At 37.0% G+C, this 21,412-nt stretch overlaps 1 protein-coding gene across 20 annotated transcripts in view; it reads right to left on the bottom strand.

The window, feature by feature from the left end:
• Positions 1-21,412, bottom strand: part of LOC103134101 (neurexin-1a) — a 277,111-nt gene that overhangs the window by 178,488 nt on the left and 77,211 nt on the right. The gene's annotated exons all lie outside the window — the stretch shown is intronic.

Genomic DNA, 21,412 nt, shown 5'->3' with positions numbered 1-21,412 from the left:
ATGAACTAGATTTTATTTAAGTGTGTTCAACTAAAAGGGGCCACACTTAAATTCATGCCACATGTCTCAGTTTTTTGTAAAATCATGCATCATTTGCCTTAAACGTTACATTTACTGCATGAGCTACTTTGTGTTCTGTCACAATAAAATAAATAAATAAAATCCCATGAAAAGGTATTGTGGTTTGTAGCTATAATGTGACAAAATGTGAAAATATGAATATGTTATAGTGCAAGTCAATGTTTACATTTGACAAAAAGCTAATAGAATAAACTCAGCTATATCTCCTGTAACTAACCTTTTCAATAGAAACCTATAAAATACTGCCTAAGTTGGCGACATATGTTTCTCAGTAAACTCAAACAAATCAGCACTCATCAGCCATCAGTCATGATGGCATTTAACAAGAACGTGACAAAAATAGCCCTGAGAAAACATTAACACTGTGATGTATAAACAAAACAAAGAGGCAACGAGCGTCAGTGGGCGATGCGTGCAAGCAGCCATTAGAGAGCATTTAAAAACAAGTTTAGACAAATAACAACCCATTAAAGTCACAAGCAGAAAGAAAAACCACCAAAACACAAATGGACCAAAGCATTCAATCAACATAGATGGGATTGTTCATTTATGTATGCACACCCACCAAACACCGACACACACACGCACAGACACACACACGCAAACTCATGCATACATGCTTAGAAGGGCACCCAGGCATGGATGCAACAATGTAAGAAATAAAAGGGGTTGCTGTCCACAACAATTTGTCACCTCATTGATTTCCCCTTAAAGGAGCTATAGTGCACCTCTGGGAAAACTACAAGGGGCTGTAATTGAAGCTGACTGGATCTGAACACTCTTTGGTCATTCCCTCAGTGTCTGAGACCCCTATAAGTGAAAATGAGAGAACTCTACCCTCCTCACAAAACCCACATATCACAGTGAGCACATAACAAATAGAGCCAATAGTTTGAGGTCATTCCTATCTCGCGACACACAACCCCAATAACTGCAAATCACAGGGAATTCCCTTAACCACCAGACAGGGACCTGCGTTTTCAAGAAATGTAAAATTAGATATTAAAACATTTGGGGTTTGGCCAAGAGGACATTTTTCAGCAACAATCAGCTTAATCTACACATTGTTTAAATAGAAAAATATCATAAATGACAATTGTATCATTAGCACTTGTGTGCTAATTATTGCGTCCAATTTTTTTTTTATTTTTATTTTTTTATCACTTATGCAAACTCCATGACACAAATCCTCTTTGTGCCAACAGAACAAAACTATATTAAGGTCATATTAGATCATTTTCTTGAAAATGTCTGTGGCAGACTCAAAAAGCCTCAAGGCCTTTAGAAGCATTTCATCATGAAGCTTTCAGCCAAGTCAAGTGTCAGATCCTGGCTGCAATTCCTGTTAGCCTCGAACAGCAAACAGCTCATATGCATGCTGCTGGCTTCTTATAACGTTCTCTCCTTGTCTGGATCAAACACAACCAAACATAACCAAAGCCATTTTTAAAACATAACAACTTAACAACAAAGTGAAAATATTGCTAATCTTCAACAACTACTTTTATGAGAATGTCTTTTTTTGGCAGTGACAAGGTCTGAAAATAAAAATGATGTAATTTCTAATTGAGCCATGAGTCTCATGTGCTGGGTACTCAAGGGGTTCTAGGTATGAAAGGGTGAAAGGTTAACAAATAACACGGCAGGATTTAATACAATGCAGGCCACACCTGGACATTTTGTCATAAAAATGCCTTGAGATGGTATTTGTTGTGAATTGTTACGATATAAATAAACTGAACTGAAGTAAACACAATATATTTTTAAAGAACGATACTGCAGGAAGAAAGTCACATAAAGATGTAAAATAAAACCCCCTACTCATTTAAGACATCGATGCATATAAAAGGTAATGTTTGACATGTTTAACTGTAATTAATGAGAAACTCAATAAATCGGTCAATCGCTTTCACCCTTTGAAGATATGAGAAAACTATGTTAAGCAAATAACAGTAAATATCTTCTGCATCTAGCACTTATTAAGTGAGCTTTAAATTAAAGATCATGACAATGCAGACAGAAACTACATACCACATGTTCATCTTTTTTTAGATATGAAAATACAGAACACACAGTGAGCTGTAGTGTTAAAATTTAGCAAACAGTATGTCACTAGGATGTGTTGTTTCTTCAAAAAATTCCCCCCCTCCATCGTCCCCCCACAAAAAAAAACAAAAAAAACAACAAAAAAAAAAAACCTACTTGCTTTTGAAGAGGGGTAATATTTTGTCACCATGGTCCCCTGAGCTTCCAGGTGTGTCCCACTTGTCTCCCTGGGTTGTCCCACAGTTTACAGTCATTAAAACTATAGCAAGCTGCTCGCACCTTTTTGCCCTTGAGTCATGACACTGAATGAAAACATGGATAAAAGCTAGCTCTTTTAATATGTTTCCTTTCTTTTTCAAAAACAGAGGACAGAATAAGAGAGTGAAAGTGTAGCTCCTGGGGGAGAGGCCATGAATAGACAGGCAGAAACTTGTCACACTCCGTTCCTCTGCATCTTTCAACTCTATTCTGAATCCCAATTTGTTCACATTAACATTCGGCAATTCTAAGCAGAACATATCCTAAAATGGACTGTGCCTTTAACTTTTCTTTTCACCCCAAACTTCAGTCTATGTGATTGGGATTTTATGTCAGAGAGCAACACAAAGTAGTTAGCAATTGTGAAATGAAAGGAAAAATTGCATTGTTTGAAAAGTGTGGAGGTAATGTGTGTTCAACCCCATTTCCTCTGACATGTAAATCCAGTAAAGTTAAATGTATTTCAAAGTCACCTAATGAATAAATAGAGTTATCATGTGTGTATTTTTCTTCCAGTGTGAACACACACTTTTTTCTGAAGTTCTTTGAATTTTTTGTAGCAAATATTAATAGATGTCAAGGAAAGTGTTGAAAGAAGTTGTAGACATGTGCAAAGGCGGCTATGTTATGAAGTAACATCTCGAGTTTGGATACAAAGAAAAAATGTAGAAGAAGGTGCTATAGCTTATTTTGAAATGCATAATGCTAAGCCTTTGTGGAAAATCTGTAGCAGAAAACTGAGATTTTTACTTATCTTCAGCAGAGACAGATAAAACTTGAACTTAACTCCCTTAAGTTTTGCGTTTCTAACTTAAGGGGAAATAACTAAGAAAGCCTGCAAGATGCTGCAAAAGACTTAAGAAGGGACAGATGATTCTAACTGGACTAGATATAAAGTCCAACACATAAAACAAATGGTGCTCAAATTATAGAGCTAAGATTACTTGATAATCTGTGGCAAGATTTGACAGCTGATGTCAACAAATACTCTCCTTTCAATAAACCTGAGCTTGAGCTTTTTTGAAATAAAAAAGTCACAACTGCAGTGTCTAGAAAGTGCAAAGCTGGAGAGAAAACTTTAAAGACTTGCAACTGCAATTCCAGAAACAGGTGATTCTACAATCAACTGAAGAACCAACTCTGAGAGACTGAGAACAAATGCAATTCACTTTTTAAGCTTCTTCAAACATTATAAACATTTCCAATAACTCTGCTGATCTACGTAAAATGACACTACAATTCCTGCAGTTAATGACTAAATCTGCACAAATGGAAAATATTCGACGGGGTATAATAATTTCGGAAGGTCTTGTAATGGTCATTCAACAATTTCTAAATCATATTGCCATTCAAAAGCTTCAATTTCTATAGTGACCTTACATTTGCGGTTGTGGTGCAGAGCTAACCACCCATTTCAATGGAAGTAATACAATTATTCGCCACTCAAGTCAAATTAGTGTCACAAACAGTCAGACTGCTGCATGAAGCTACCACAGAACGCCCAGCATACAGTACTTCACTGCAAATAAAAAAAGAGCAGCAGCAGCATTAGTGCCTCTAAAGCATTATTTAACCCTTGATTAAGTGGAGCTGAGTATGGGAAACTCAATTGTTATAAACCACAGAGGGGGCTGCAAGCTGGCGCACATTGTACTGGGTGTAGTAGGAGCATGTGACCAAGCGACCAGGAGGCTCCTCATCAGTCACTTTCTGCTGACACTAATCTGGCATCTGCTACTGTGTGTCTGCTCTTTAAATTAGCTTGCACTAGGGGGGTGGTGGAAGGAGGATGCATGCTGACTGTCAGCATCAAATCATGACACAAAACCCTGAAACAGCCTTGACAGGATATGATAAAGGACCTACAGGAGAGGCTTTAGTTCTAGGTGTTATTATTTAAAATGTGACATTCGGGAGCCAATTCTGAATGTAATGCATTAATGAAAAGCCAGAAAGGTCAACATCCCGGCAGAAATGGAATATCTCTTGGAAAACCATATTTGATTTAGATTATTGGAACAGATTTGCACAAGATACATTAAAAGACTACACTTGATATGAATGTCTTCCAGTTTAAAAAAAACAACATGAAAGTAATATAATGACTCACTGTAAATGTAACGACTGACTTCATGACAGCTTAAACTGATCTAAAGTTGAGCTGCTTTGCATGTGTGATCTTTCTGTGACATCTCACAGTTATTCATAATATTTAAGCTGCTGTCACACATTCCTATATATTTTTTATATTGTGCATGTTCACATCAATTCAAAGACTATTTTTATAGCACGTTATCATCAACTTCAGGTGACTATAGTACTTCACAACAGTTACAGAATCATAGATAGGTGTAAGATAAAATAAGAACTAAAATTTAATTTGATGATAAAATTTGCAATAAAACACCAATATAAATCATGTTAAAATAACAAATTAAGTTACAATTCCCTTTCATTTTAGTTTTACAAAAACATGGATAATTTTTCCCCTTATTTCAACTGGTTTTGAAGGTCAGGGAAAACAGATACATTTTCAGTCTAGACTAAAACTCACCTATTCATATATTAAGTGAGTTTCAGGACAGGGGCGCATTACTTTTACCATAGCATCACTGTCTAATATCTAATTAATTTTTAAGAGCTAATTAATTTTTAAACTTGATCATTGATTCTGTAGCAATGGGACTTTTCCTTAAACTCAATTAAATAGAGAAAACATGAAAACAAATGTTTATCACACCAGCTAAAATAATGTGAAAAATCATCTTAAATACCCCTATGGCGCTCAAAGCACAAGTCCTGAACGTCCTTTCCTGACAGGACCGTTTGATGGCTTTCTTGTATTAAGTCAACCATGAAAATTAAACTTCTGTGAAACTAACTGCTTTTGTTGCCAGAGCAGCAGTAAAGCAGCAGCGGGGGAGAACATATCAGTTTGCTTACTTAAATGTATCCAGACATTTAAAGGATAGAGTCAGCAAGTGTGTAAGTGTCTGAGCTTACACATGCTAAGCTGTTTTTGATGCCTTACTGTGCAAGCCTAACATATAGCGCCATTTAGATTCACAGTATAAAGATGTCTTGCAGTGGCCCCAGTGGGGCCCTCTTCCCTGGTGTCAATCTGCAGACAAACTTTCACACTCATAATTGGCTTTCTCACTATGACTGTCATTAAAAGTGAAAACAAGCATCTATTAGCAAAATGTCTTAAAATATTTTGTAGCGAAAATCAAAATGACAACCAAATCTTTTACATTTAACATAAACATTTGGCAAAGTAGTAAATTCTCAATTTGGTTTTAATTCAGATCTTCTGCAAAGCTGGTGCCAGTTTTAAGAACACATGTTCATACTGGGGAATGCAATTAATCTCAGCATGGCCATCCAACGTCTGTAGTAAAAGACTGTAATTAAAGAGTCTGTGTTTCAGCATGCTGTTTTACTGGGTTTCTGTCACAGAGATATTTTAAATTGACAATTCACAGACGATGATTCAAGTGGTCAGCCTGAGCTGCACTGCTACTTCATGCATGGTCTATTCTACATAAAATACAACAAAAATGTCTTAATAGTCTGGGTGGGGTGGCCTATTCAAAGAGGTCAAAATTCACATTTGCTTTCTGTGATATACACATAAGCAGCTGCAGTCCACTATCAACCCTTTGGTGTGAGCTTTTTCAAGCATCCTCCACTAACCAAGCATCAGTTTGAAATATCCTGCGCATTAGTTTTGCCAAAGTCCATAACTTATTGATAAGTTGTGTAAAAAGGAGGTATGATAGGATACAATAGCTAAGACTTGCAAAGGAAAGGGAAATTACAATACCTCGGACAAGTGTTCACACCTCCTGAAGTTTTCCATCCGGTACCATGTCACAATCACAACCTTCGCTGGATTTTTATCTGGATTTTATGATAGGGGCCAAAACAAAGTAACATGTAACCTACCATCCTGAGTCAAAACCACCTTTTGGTAAAATTACAGCTAAAGGATTCTGGGGTATCTTCTCATTTTTCTGAGAATATGTTTGGGCAAAAATTCATATGTAGCCTATAAACCTGTCCTAACTTGTTTAAAAGGAAACATAATAGGTCCCTTTTAAAGTTAAGCATCAGTTTAAAAGAGTTTTCTTTACAGAACTTTGATATGTTTATAGCAACTGTTTGGAAGAAGCAGCAGTCAAGATCATAAATGAGTTATGTTATTCACTAACATTTTTGTGTAATGTCCTAAATAAAGCCACATAGAAATAATCTAAGATGAACATATGTTCTTGTTTGGGAACAAAAATAAATAAATCTAAATAATTTGGTGAAATCTAATAACATTAAACAAGCACAAGGTAGGACATCTTGGCGCGTCAACCAGATCAAACAGAGTCTGTATGAATCCTCTGTTGTTCGCAATATCTCAGTCAGCTGCACAGACAATCCTCCTCTGGGATCAGCTCCCACAAAGCCACCTCATCTACAGCTTGGCATCACCACTTTGATGATGCATACACCTGTGCACACATTCAGGCAGGCAAGAAAAACAAACATACAATAGACAATGGAAATCATGCAGATGCACACACACACACACACACACACACACATAAACAAGTCTGAAAGACAGACTCTAAAAAGGATCTTGTGCTAAATCCCTTTGGCACGCATGGAAAATTAATTTCTCATACCAACACAGAGTCCTGCAAACTTCCACATCAAAAACTTTAATTTAAAATAGACAAAGAAATGAACTATTTTCTTAAATTTAACTGTTCTGCAGCAAAATCCTATTCGTCTTCCAGATGTATATGTAATATTAGGGAACAAAATGCAAACCACTTGCACCACTAGGAATCCCATTAAGCCAAATGAAAACAAGAACCAAATACCCATTAGATTTTCTTCTCAAGAGGCTTGGATAGTTCAAAAATGTACAGAAGATGTTTTTTGTTTAAAGAAGGAGCAGAAATATTGTCTCAGATCAAATATATCAGTGAGATAAAAATGGTGAGACATTTATAGCTGTCAGGTGTACCATAAAACTAGATCATCTTTGTTGCGTTTCATCACCACTGAGGACAATTCTGTGCATTGAGTGTAAAAAATAATCCCCCAACCCCAAGCATCCCATTTATTTTTATTTTATTTTTTATATATATATATTTTACCATAGCATAGAACACCAAAAGGATAAAACTGTCTGTGACTCCCCAGTTCTTCAATTATATCTCCCAGAAATGTTCAAGAGGAAATTGGAAACTCAATAAACAAAATGTGAAACAGTAAAGTACAAGCAAACACATACAGTTAGCCGGTCAAATACGATGTAAATACTTATGCATATGGGTGAGGTTACTGTAAACACACGGAAAGTGCAGCTCCTAACTCATTAGAGATTCACTCACTCCTACGATTACGGGCGGAATCGGGTGTGCAAGGTGTTAAATCGTAATCTGAAAAGCCCTATTAACATCTGCACAGTAAATCCAGAGGATAATGATGAATGCCTGAGATGGATCTATAATGTCATTTAAAGAGAATCATTTGGATTTAGATAATGTGGGTTGCTATTTATTTTCCTATTCACACACACTGTAAAGGCCAGGCGACAACAACAATTCTCCCTTAAAAACCCTTTAGTATTAGAGTGATCATATGCTGACATAAATAAATAAAAACTGCGTAAACACTGGATTAGAAAGTCCAATTCTTCCTGAATATACCTTGTTTGAAATGTACTGCTGGCAAAAAATCTGTGCCATATGTATGTTGACGGTCTTTTTAGATGAGCTCTAACTCTGTGTGGTTGCCAGCACAAAAATAAAAGTGCATGCTGTGAGAAAGCTGCAGAGGTTACCGTGTCCACTTTTGATTACAGGAGCTGGGATGAAGACTCCGACTGCTAAGGAACTGCCGTTTGGCAGGCGTCTAATTTGGGCCATATACGTGGAGACATTCCTCACAGTAGAGCAAAGTCAAGTGGCACAGAAACATGTCACTGAACAGAAATAATTCATGTGCTAATTACATCGCCACTGTCTCTCAGGATGATTTCAGTATAGAGCAGCTCTTGTCCTCTCAGCTCTAACCGCTGAGATCCTCCCTCTGCCAGACACACCATGAATCCTTGATAGAGAGCAGACAAGCAGACACATAGAACACACTTAATACTATCCTCATATCTAAACGTTCTCCTATCTTATTTAACTACGGTGGCATGTTTGTGAACAGTAAAACTTGCAAGAGATAATGCACTCAGAAATACAGAAATAAAAGGGGGTTGCATTGTCCTGTTATATGTAAGAGGGGTAAGACACAATGTTTACAGTTCATACCAAAAGTGTGCTTTCCTCCTTAAACGTTTTCACGTTTTGCATCATTACAACCAGAAACTTCAGCGCATGCTTGCATGATTTTATGTCAAAGAGCAACATACGGTAATGCTGGATTGATGATCAATTGATATTGATTTAAAAATATATAAATAGCTTTCCAAAAATAACATACTAAAATATTTCCAAAGTGTAACATAGATATGACTTCAACCCTCTTTATTATTATGCCACTAAAAAAAATAATCCACTTCAAGTAAGAGTTTACAAGTGTTCTGTGTTTGGTTAGGAACTTTAGCAAACAAATATCTTTAAAACCATTAGACATATCTGGGATAAAGCTGGGTATATTAAAAGCAGTTTTAGATCCATGAACAATATCCAAAGCTTTTTACACCTTCAGAATTTAAATTCATTAGATTTTAATGAAAAGATTATGTTGCAGACTAAAAACTACATGGACATGCCCATTCAGCTAAAATGATATGATTATGTTTGCTTATGTAAGATATAAGTCTATGTAATCAAACAAAACAAAAAGCCAACGACAAATTGAAAAACACATTGCAAGGAAACAGAGAAGCAGTCAAGAGCCCCGTGGTGACTCTGGAGGAGCTGCAGAGGTCAAAAGCTCAGGTGAGGAAATCTGTTGACGAGACAACTAATCAACAGAGTCCTCAAATCTGTCGATCATAGTGAAAAGGAGGAGGCCATGTTGAAAAACAACCTCTCATGGTTGTCTGTCAACAAAATAAACCAATTCCATAAGACACGGCATAAACTAAAAAAAATAAAGATTAAAAGATTGAAAGATTGAAAGATTGACTCTCTAACATTTATATGTTAGAGAGTCCAAGTCCAGACCTAATCCAAATGAGAATTTGTGGCAAAACAGAAGCATTGATATTCTCAGATGGTTTCCTTCCTATCTTAAAGATTTCGACATCTTGCAAAGAATGGGCAAGCCATTTATTTTTGGTGTTCAAAACATACGCCAGATTTGCAGCATTTTCAGTGTATTGACACATAAAAATAATGTGTCATTGTTATTTTCCTATCTAATCTTTATTTCTTAGTAAGTTATGTGCACCATTTCCTCTGGTGGCATACAGTGTGCTTTTATTCTTTCAGTACTGAAGTCAACACAATGAGATCAGATTGCTCATTCATGCCTTCTAAGGTCTGACGCCAGCAAAGTGGCCTGTCTGTCACACACAACCATTTCAGGTGCAGTGAGGTGAGCTTGAAATAAATGCACCCTGAATTGAAACTAAATCTTCTCAGCACATCACCTTCGCTTTATCTCCTCTGAACATGAAAAGAAAACAAACAATCCTGCAGTTGAGAAGTCCACAGCCATTTTTCACTTGTTAGTATTTTGTTACCTACTTTAAGTTTTGTCTTGGTAGTTTGAATGTTTTTAATGGTCTAATAAAGAGATTTACCCATAGACCATGTGCTCTAATTCCACATCTGATGGAAGAACTCAGTGCAGCAGACAGAATGGCTTCATGGCCTCTCTATAAAAGCCTCCAATGTAAAACTTGCGGCGAGGCATAGAAGCTGGAGCTTCATTGGTTCAAGCTGGTATAGGAACTATCTCAGATGCACACTTTAGCTTTTCAGCTGCTGCTTTGTGTTTTGAACAACATGAAAACATGATGCATACCAAGTTCTCGTAGCATCCTTTGACATCTGTCCTTAATATTGTTCCATTGTCAAGAAAAAAAAAAAAAAACATAAATCAGATAAATTAATTTTAACCATTTTATAAATAATAATAATCATTGGGAGACCCTAACTTTAACATAATGTGTGATTCGAATGTATTTTTGTGTTTTCTGTCTGAGGGCTGGATCTTGAAAATGTAATGGGGTAGTTAAAATAGTGAGTTTATTTTACGTCCAAGAAGAAATTTCTCATACCAAGGTATCTTGCCAATAGTGAATCATGGTGACTAATTTTAACTAAATTAGAGTGTAGGCTAGAATAGACAAATTGATAAATGGTAAATGGACTGAACTTATATAGCGCTTTATCCAATCATTTTTGCCCACTCAAACCGCTTTACACTAGAGTCACATTCACCCATTCACAGTCACAAACACTCACACATTTATACATCGATACCCAGCTCGGTAGGCAATTTGGGGTTAAGTGCCTTGCCCAGAGGCACATCGACATGTGGCAGGAGGAAGCTGGAATCAAACCTACAACCTTCCGATCACAAGACGACTACTCTACCCACATAGCCACAGTCGATAAACTATTCATATTTTGATTTTTAGCGAATGTTTTTTATATGTACATAAAACATTGAGTAAAAATCAAAAATACTGCAGGGTATCCTATTTGACCTAGTTTATGACGACTAACATAGGAGAGAAGTGCTGATCAGACATCCGACATCTAGAAATTTCAATAAGGGGATGAGATAGCGCGGCAATTTATCAAAAGTAGTGTTAGCCAGCAGTAGTACCCAGCAATATGTTCTTACAGTTATTACAAATGTTTTATATCTTATTTCTTACTGCTTAATTCTTCCAGATGCCTAAATAAATATTGTACAAGTGATTTTAATATAGATTGGTGCTTGTTATAGGCATAATGTAATTGAATACTTTGAGCCAGACAATTAACAGTGTATGAGTAAATCCCTAACACATAAGGGAAACACAAAACAAGTCTAATTTTAAAATAAAACTCAAGAAAGGAACAAGTAGTAGGGCTCTAAGTTTTCCCCTGTGCATCTGAGCATCATAATATTAGCCCACACTTGTCTTACCAGATAAACGCTTCTTTTACGAAACAGTTTCATACCAAATTCAAAAATCGAAAAGCCATCTCTGAGACGCCTCTGTCCAATCACACATCATCAATCAAATCACTAAAATCTGGCACACGTGAGCTTTTAAAATGGAACCAAAGGATGCATGAATGAAACTGTGCTGGGTGAATATAAAGCACTACACATAAATCAAAGCCTCAGAAAACTGCTGAAGGGTGAAACATGTCGGTGAGGTAGGGGGACTTCTCAGTTTTTCTATACTCTCTCTCACAAAACCTATTGAAGAAACTTCTCTTGGCTGAAGCGCATTGATACGTTTAACCCCCCATACTTTTTCAGTCCTTATAGAAGATAGAAACAGAGCAAAAAGCCATCTAATTCACGTCTTTCGGTGTTTTTTTGAGAGGTCACAGGAATATGCAAACACTACAATGTGCAGCTGGGAAGTGTATTGTCAACTTGCTGTTTGCAAATGGACAAACATTTCTCAACTTTACTTTGCTGAGAAATGACTCAGATCTTGGTACATACTTGCTCTGGGGTAATTTTGGGGTGACAGCTCTAAAGATCATACTTTGACACTGTTGTAATGTAACTATACACAGAGATTCATTGAGAGATTTTTCCAGGATCTACTGTGCATTCACAACATACACATTTTGTTTCCTTGGTTGCTTGTTCTACTGCCAGAAGTGTGCTGCACTGAGGGCTATTTGAGCAGGAAAAACAATATATTCTTTCTGGTGTCCCACCAAGAGCCTCACAGCTACAAATAAGATCACACTCTGGTATTTCTGGCAGCTGGAAGCTACAGGCACAAGAGTTTTTACTGAGCATAAAACACTAAATTGGAGATGAAGCCTGTATAAAAACTACGTTATTGTTCCCAGATTAGAAGAGTTCATATTCTCATAGCATATCAGGCCAACACACTTTATTGAAGATGTACTAAAGAAAAAAGCTGAAGAGGAGTGTTTTTATAACAATTAATATAAGGATAGTGGAGAGTCTTAGTCCCTCCTCTCGGCTCAAAAGAATAACAAATTGCACTCTAGTGGCTTAAATAAAACCCAGTCTGGTAAGGATAAATAAATACGGCGAGTAATTAGGCAGACCTGAACACAAATTGCGAAACAAAATGCAGTTCCACTATTGTTAATCTATTCCTCACTTTTGGAGTCTGTTTAATCAACACAGTCCATTGTTCTAATTGCATTGACGCAGGTGTCTCACTAAGCCTTTCCCAACAGATGGTTGCATTATGTCCGTAACCCTCCCTTCCCCGTTCTCTAACCTTTGGAATTGTTAATACCTGTGCCCCCTCCCCACCTTTATCTGAAAGGGAAAGATTGCAGACCAGCAAAGTTGCTGACCTATAGAGGTAAAATTACTCACTTTTGGGTGTTACTGCTTCAGTAATGTTACCGCCCATCTGACACTAGACCAAGGTCATTTCATAATGGGCTGTCCAGCTGCCACTCTGCTGTCAACAGGCTTGTGTGATGAAGGAGAGTGTAGCCGGTTACAGTGACAGGAGTCAAGGCTACGGCAGGCTGATAAAGATCTGCCTCTATCAGGAGTGAAAAAAAGCAAAGAAAGAAGGATGGAAAAAAAAGATGATCCTGCATTTTGCCCCCCTAAGCCTTCAAAGTGGTGACATACAGATAAGCTCAGCAGCTTGTGTGCCAAGCCACTTACTTTTACATTTCATACCAAACTGCAGGTGTCACAGTGCCATGCAAGAATAAATGATTTTAATCAGCAACAATATCACAATGTGCTAAATGTCATTGCTCTTTCTTTTTATCAAATTATGTCTGTTAAGAATTGATCAGAGTAAGTTCAGATAAATAAAATGACTAGCATAGACTTCCTTACATGACTTGAGATAAAACAGATGGACGTTTATACTTTAAAGGTACATTGCATTTTTTTTTATTGAAACTTGCAGTGTTTGTAAAAACATGTTGGGTAGTCAGGGATGCCCAATGTCATTTAATATTGTCCAATGAAAATCTTAAATCGTCGGACATGTTGACCAACGTGCTTCTCATCCATCTTTAAAATTATGTAAAACATTTAAAACATATTCAAGATCTCAACACTGCACAGTGTGACAAATATGTAACATTTGCAATTAGAAAGACTGTGACTCATCATTGTGATGATGTCGCATTTGCCCGACAATGTTGTGACCAAAGTCTGCAGGGGTTGTGGTCTACATGTGTCTTACATGGTCTAATGAGAGAAAAACTGGACAGTTGCTCGTTGGTCCACAGTCCCGTTTTCAAATGAAAGTGAAGCTTGCATTTCTTTGGAAATCAAGTGCTGTCATGAGGAAGATGAGAAACACCAGACCCAACAATCCAGAGTGCCTGAAGGCCTCAATCAAGGCAACCTGGGCTTCCATCACCTCAGCAAAGCCACAGGCTGATCGTCTCCATGCCACAACTCTTTATATCATGACTCTAAATAGTATGAGTTGCACTTTCTGACATGAGCAACAAAAATATTGAAATATATTTTATGGTATTCACGGTCTTGGAGATAGAATTTGAATCATTCCCACTTCCCTAAAACAACAGTGAAAGAAAAATAATGGGATTTCCTCGTTACAGTCGATTAAAGGCAAAGAATACCTGTGCATACATTTTATTCCTCACACTGAAACGAACCCACACAAATATTGACATGCATACACTGTGCACTAAGCTAATTCTACAAGATGCAGAAAAATGTACACATTTGCCTGCACAGACTCTCTCTCTTGAGGCATGGGCTCCACTATGCAGCGCAGCTAAATAAGAGCTTGGAAAGTTACAAATTAATTAAAAGCACAGGGCTGCTTTTTTTTCTGTCTTTCTATGAAGTGTCCTCCAGAGATGGATGAAAAAGCTTTGAAAATGGCCCAGCTTGCATGTCCTTCTTTATGCTTTTTATATTTATTTATTTTTTTAAGAAATGCATAAGAGACAAAAAGGGACAGAGGAGGGAGTCTTAATCATGTTAGTCTTTTTTTTCTACTCTCGTGTCCCACAGAAAACAGCGGCTGTGGTCTGCATATATCACTGCAAGTATAATGTGTTATATACTCAAATGAACTTGTTCTGCTGTCTTGTAATGCCACACATGTATGCCACACATACATATATCATGTAAATGGCCAAATGCAAGTATCAAATCAGATTTTAGTCAATAAAAGTGGTACTTAATTTAGATTGTTTCTCCAGTGCTGTCCATCATCCGGGGCATAGCTCTAGGTGACTTAGCCCTTTACCTATCTGCAGCATCCAGCCACCTGCCATAGAAATCACGGCTGTTTCCACCATATGCCTCAATGTTCTGCCAAGCCTCTCCGGTCTGTTCTGCCTTGAGCAAATTTCATTATGTGATGGCTGGGAGCACACGGCACTGCTCATTAAGGCCATCAGCATTGCAAGTCACCATTTGTACCAGGACGGATGCCGGAGGTTGCTTACCCCCAACATTGTAAACCACTTGAAAGGTTTTTCTAACTTTTGTTTTGGAATGAGGGCATGTTACCATATGGTGTTCAATAAGATTAGGATAGTTTTGAATGTGACGGTAAAGAAGCTGTGCATTAGATAACAATAGGAAGACGGAAAATTTGAAAATGTACTACTGTGTAAAAAAAAAAAGTTTTGTGTGTATAAAACATGACAACAAAATGTTCAATACCTATTTTAAATATTTGTAATAAGGGATTACTGTAAAACTAAATGTTTAAGCTCTTACAAAGGAAACTCATGTCAGAAAAGTCTTACCAGTTCCCTCAGGACCAGTCCAAGAGATTAACAACAATTTGTAATAAACCAAGATTTCTGATCTTCAGAATTAGTAAATCTGTGACTTGCAGAAAACTATTCATATTTTATATGAATGGTTAGCCCAGTTAGTGCCAAAAACAGCACAAAAAGTGGATTCATCTCTACACATTTTTTTCTGTTGAATGTAACTTTGTGCTGTTTTCGGCACAAACATAAAGTGCAGACATGTCTCCTTACTTATATTATTTTTAACAATAGCATCCACACCCGAGGGTTTTGTTGTTGATGCCAACTGGTAGTGGTTACATAATTCCTGACCAAGCCGTTGGGCTAAAACATGACGGGCTCTATTCCACAGACGCTTTCAGAATGTTATCTCTAATTTTTATTGTTCTTGTCCGTGTGTGAACATCCAAGAAAGTATTTAAATAGCTGTTTACCAAAAACATTGTCTTGGGAGCAGCATCGAATACAACACCAAAAGTTAACTTTTATAACCCTGTGCCATTTATTTTTCAAAGTGTATTTTTACTTAGTTTTATTTTTGTATTTCTTTACATTACCTGCTTCTCTACTGTACATATAATATACTATAACACTGCAGCTGAAAACCATGGATTTTGCAACTGAGAGACAAATAAAGAATTCTTAAGCTTACTGCATGACTTACAGTTGCATATAAAAAATGTACTAAACTGAATATGCTACCTCAACCTTCTGAATATTTCAAGCTATACAGCTTATACCATACCTGGCAGACATAACTGGCTAATGCAGCCCCCAATGTAAAAAAAATAAATAAATATACTCATTCACTGAATGCTAAAGAATCTCTCTAACTATCATGAGCCAGTGTCAAGTTGCCACGAGGCACTGGGAGTTGCCTGCTAATGTGGTTAGCTCACAGCCAGATGGAGCTGAGCCATAGGGATCAAGAGAACAGCTCTATTGCTGGAGGTGTCCTGCCAGCTGACACCCACCACCCTCTGATGTTTCACAGTCTAACTACTCTTTATCTCATTACTAACCTTGAAGACAAAAATTAGTTGACTGTGCTCAGGTGATGAAGATACAGATCTTGGAGAGGATTCGAAGCACCAAAACTGGGTTTTGTTCTATTTACTAACAATTGCATCTTATTTCTTGATGCAAAAAGGCAATAGTCAATTCACAGGAGAGGCGTTGTTAAGCATCACTTGGTGTTCAGTCAATCATGCTAATGCAAAGCACCCAGAAATATTGCAGAAAAGGAACCAATATTGTCTCAATGCAAGTTCAGTCTGTTTTTTCATCTGAAGGTTATCTGATTTGTGGCTAGCAGAAACTAGTTTGGAAAACAATAACAGAATAAAACAGAAAGGAGGTTTTAGGTGTAAAAACTATATTTTAAATCTTAGTAGAATTCCTGTTTTTATTATTGTGCTTTATTAGCTTATACATTTTTCATAATATGTATGAGGATTGTAAAGTTGCAATTGACATTTCTTTGAAAATGGTAACTTGAATACAATGTCAAACAAATAATGGAGATGCATAATGCATTTGCACCAACTGTTCATAAATCCTAGATTAAAAGAACCTTTAGCTGGAGTTTAGTGACTCAGTTTTGAAGCAGGAACATCAAATAAAGAGCAAACCTGAATCCTCAGTTCTAATCTGCAGCTATAGCATTTATTTCAGAATATCATAATAATTTTCATCAGAGAGTTATTAAATAATGGAGGCCAGGTGCATCATGATGTTTTTTTTATTAAAGAATCACCAGTTTATGTTCTATTACTAAGCATGAAATAGTAAAGTAAAATCAGACAAACGAAATAAAACTACATCGATATTTGCTATTTTGTGATTTAAGCAGTTTCTTTTTTTGATCCATCAAAACAAGCTTGTTGCATAAGCACCACTGATGCAGCTAAATTGGCACACAACTAAGTGGCTACTACAATTAAGAAAGCAACCAATGTATTGCAACTTAAAAAGACATTTTTATATTTAGCTTTGAAATTCAGTAGAACATGGTGTACTATTGTTATTTGAAACTCTGCTAAGCTAACTAGTTTAATAAACAGGTTAAAACTAACAATTCACATATGTACAGCAGTATATTATTGAACCTAAGTCAGACTCAGAAGAACAAGAAATGGAGCCTCCTACACAATCATCAAGGATGTAGCAGAGGTTTCTGTTTCGATCAACACAGCACTTGTCTTTACCAGTCATTGTACAGTGCATATAAATCAGCTTGCCAGCTCTGTTGCTAGGTGAGGGGGATGCCCGCTGACTGTGAGTTAATAATCAGGAGGTTTTGTGAGACTTCTCATTTTTCATACACCAAAAAACAAAACAAAACATTGAACTGTCACCAGATGTGGTGATAGTTTTTACCAGATGTGGTAGTTTAATTGATGTGTTTTTTTTTTGTTTTTTTTTTTTTACTTGGGCTGTTTCTAGAATCAATACAGACCAAAATGGAAGTACACAAACATGCAAAAAGAGAATTTTGCATCATAGATCCCCTTTGATGTTGTACACACACAGTTAGAAAATAAATTAAAATATAAAGTACCCCTACATCAGTTTTTCTGTTTCCTTTTTGTATATAGGTTGAGTCTTCTCAAACAGTTGGTCATGGCAGATAGCTGCTTGCATGGTGCCAAGTTCTGCTAAAGGACCTTTCCTGTCAAAACAAAGATTTTCCTCTCGACTGTCACTACTTGCTTGCTCAGAATGAAAGATTGTTGAAAAGAAAGCGACACAAAGCCAACTACTGTCAATGCAATCTGCTGGGTGTCCTTAGATAAAAAAAAAAAAATAACTTTAATTCAAATAATGAACTGAACTTGAAAATTTCACTTTTATATCAAAGTGATATGGCAATGAAATTAGCTCACTTTTCTGTCCTGTAACTGGGCCTGGCACAGTCCAGCATTGAGAAAAAGTGCACAAAAAGTGTTGACAACTGTCTCCCTCCAGGACGCTCAGGCAAACTGCAGATGCAGTAATCATAGTATAGCATGATGGGTTGGCTCTCAGGCATGATGAAGGGCATAACTTCACATCCAAATGACCCCCCCACACACACACACCAGCAGCTATCAGCACTGCCATGTTTGAGAGGCAATCCACACTGACGTTTGCCCTCGTTTACTACAGTGTTTATGGGGATTAAAATAGCCGAGCAGCTTTAACAAATTTAGAGAGCTGGAGGCAATAAGTCATTTGTGGTAATTCTGCACTTGTTGTTTTCTCTTTGCAAATTGTTCTGTGGAAGCTCAGACTGTCCTTCTTCTGTGACCCCAGGGTAGCAGTCTGTCAGGCAGTGCTGAAACCAAACCAATGCTTAATAGCTCTTAAGCTATAAATATGGCCCCAGAGTTGACGGCCTGGATCTGCAGTCCCCCATTATCTTGATTCATTCCACTACAAAAGGAGAGCCTCTGTAATGTATTTTAGCCATCTTAACAGGAGATTTTAGAGGTTCACAGACATGCCCCACTGAAGTGCAAACGAACTGAAACCTATTCCCCTCAAATGCACATTCAAAGGTCTTCCTGAATAACCTGTAATGACACAGTACCAAGTGAAGCTCCTAAGTGAATACTGAATCAAATAAAAGCTTTTACATATACAAAATAAAAAAAAAATTAAAAAAAGGCAATCTGGAGTGCATGTCAGAACTTCTAAAATATTACGTCCCTTACTGTAAATTAAATGTTCTCTCTTTATTTAAGCTGAACTTCTGGACATGATTCTTTCCTGCATCTTATTGGATACATAGGGCAACAGTTGGTCAGCTCAGCTCTGCTGGTTTGCCGGAAGAACGTTTAATGCTTTTCACTAACACCTACAAAGTAAAAAAGAAAGCAGCCAAACAAACAAACAAACAAAAAAAAAAGTTAAACATCTTTGCTTTAGTCTGAAGTCCTTTGGATCAGACAAAATTTCTTCCAGGATTACTCTGCACTTCACTCTACCCATTACCATTACCAGCCACATTAACCCTCATGGTAAAAAGAGTCTCCACAGCATGATGCTGCAAATGTGAGTGATGTGGTAAGGATAACACACTTTGCTTACAGGTCAAACAGTTACAATTTGGACTCAAGAAGAGCAGCTTCTTCTACACGTTTCCTGTGGCTTGTGACAGCCTTTTTATGTGTTTCTCTGGAGAATTGCTTTTTCGTTGCCATTTCTCTGTTAGAATGTTTATTTTTAGCCATTCAAGCCAAGCATTCAGCCCAGTGAAAAGGTGTTCTATCTAAAAACTACAAAACCATATCAAGATAAAGGAAGAGAAAACACAAGGGAACAATAAAATACAGAAGAAGAAAAAAGAGCCTCAAAAAGAGTTAAGTTTTAAAGTTCAGAAAGCCTCCCATTCTAAAGTGGTTGCTGACATAATCAGCCGGGGTGAGGTATTTCTGGTTGGTAGGCTGAGAAAATATACCCTTGTGTCACACAAGGCCAAAGATCCTCCTTATGCCTAAAACAAACAGCTGTGATATCAAGAGGTTGCTGACGGGGTGAAATTGAACTGTAAAACAATGTCCCTTGCCTTGCAACCAGTGCCAATGCAATACTAGTACATCATACACTGTGACACCTCATCAGACTGAAATACAACCACTCTGTTTACACAGTAAATGCAGCTGAAAATTGTAAAATTCTCATAATTTATAGGGAAAGGCTTGTTTAGAACACAGAAAAAACTGTAAACACAAAAATACGCCTTCGCAAAAGAATCACATTAAGTTTTTATTGAGTTTGTGCCCAATCTGTTCATTTTTGCAATGCAAATTTGTCAGAGTCAAGGAGAGGACAGATTGATGTTTTTCATCTGTGTAGAATGCAGACAGTAAGCAACCAGCAAGATTAAGGAAGATTTCCTTTGATATTTATTTCTCACTATTCACTCATATCATCAGTCTCTCAGCATATTCAGCAAAAGCCACAGAGATGCAATCCTATACAGGGGTTTAAAAGGTGCCTCTTTCTTTGTGTATGTGTCTCTGAGTGTTTCTGTATGACCTTGTGAAACAAAATGGCTCCAAGGAATGAAGAGTGAGATGGATTTATGAATAAATAGAGCTAGATCGGTTGTGGACTATTGTGACTGACAGATGGATGAACACTTGCCAGGAGAGAGGGAGAGCTGATTTGCACTTTGCATTCTTTCAATCCTTTTGTTTATTGGGGCGCATGCTATCTCAGCATGTTGCTGACAGGAGAAGGTAAGAGGAGGGACAAAGCACACCTCTTCAGACAGAGCACCTCTCATGTCAGGTCTACCCCCAGGGAAAGGGTGCTACAATGAGGAAGTCAAATAAAAATAAGTAACAGGCTTAGTTTCCAAGGGTATTTGGACCAACATGATGCGATTTTCATGTATTAGCCATATAAACTTGAAAACATTCAACTTAATTATTTGAATCAGCCCTCCATAAGCGCAGCTGTCCCTCATATCCACCCTAGGTGTTTCCAACGCAACTACACCAGGCAAATAAAGTCATTATTTAACTCATCAGTTAATTCTACATAATAGTTCATGTTTTTTGGAGTGTAGTGACGTAAAATAAGTGGTAAAACTAAGTGGAATATTTTTTTTTCTTTTTCAAATGACAGCAACATGTAAATTAATTCCAATTTTAGTTTTCTATATTTCTCTCTAAATTCATCCGCTCTTCCTACTCAGTCCATTTTGTTCATTGTGTTTCCCTTTATGGCTTTTATGAACCTTTTCATTCCAATAAGAATTGTATTCACAGAGGGGACATTTTATTTTAAAAAGGTTAATGCATAATAGAAGGGCTTAAATCCCACAACAGAACTTTGAGAGTCACCCAGAATAAATAAAAGACACAAACCATAGTTTGGATGTACATGTATGTCACTACTCCATAGCACTGGAAATATAAAACAAGTGCAGACAATTTTATCACTATACTCAGACTAAAGGTATGAGAAATGATACACAACTATAGTGCCTTCCAGAAGTATTCAGTGCCCTTGAACGTTTTCATACTTTGTTACATTGCGACTTCAAACTGAAATGTATTTAATGAGGTGGATTTGCCGGAAGAACGTTTAATGCTTTTCACTAACACCTACAAAGTAAGGTGTTAGTTATA

Source organism: Poecilia formosa, unplaced genomic scaffold, assembly GCF_000485575.1.
Source record: "Poecilia formosa unplaced genomic scaffold, Poecilia_formosa-5.1.2 Scaffold15, whole genome shotgun sequence".
Lineage (NCBI taxonomy): Eukaryota > Metazoa > Chordata > Actinopteri > Cyprinodontiformes > Poeciliidae > Poecilia > Poecilia formosa.
This window is presented reverse-complemented; position numbering and strand designations above follow the sequence as displayed.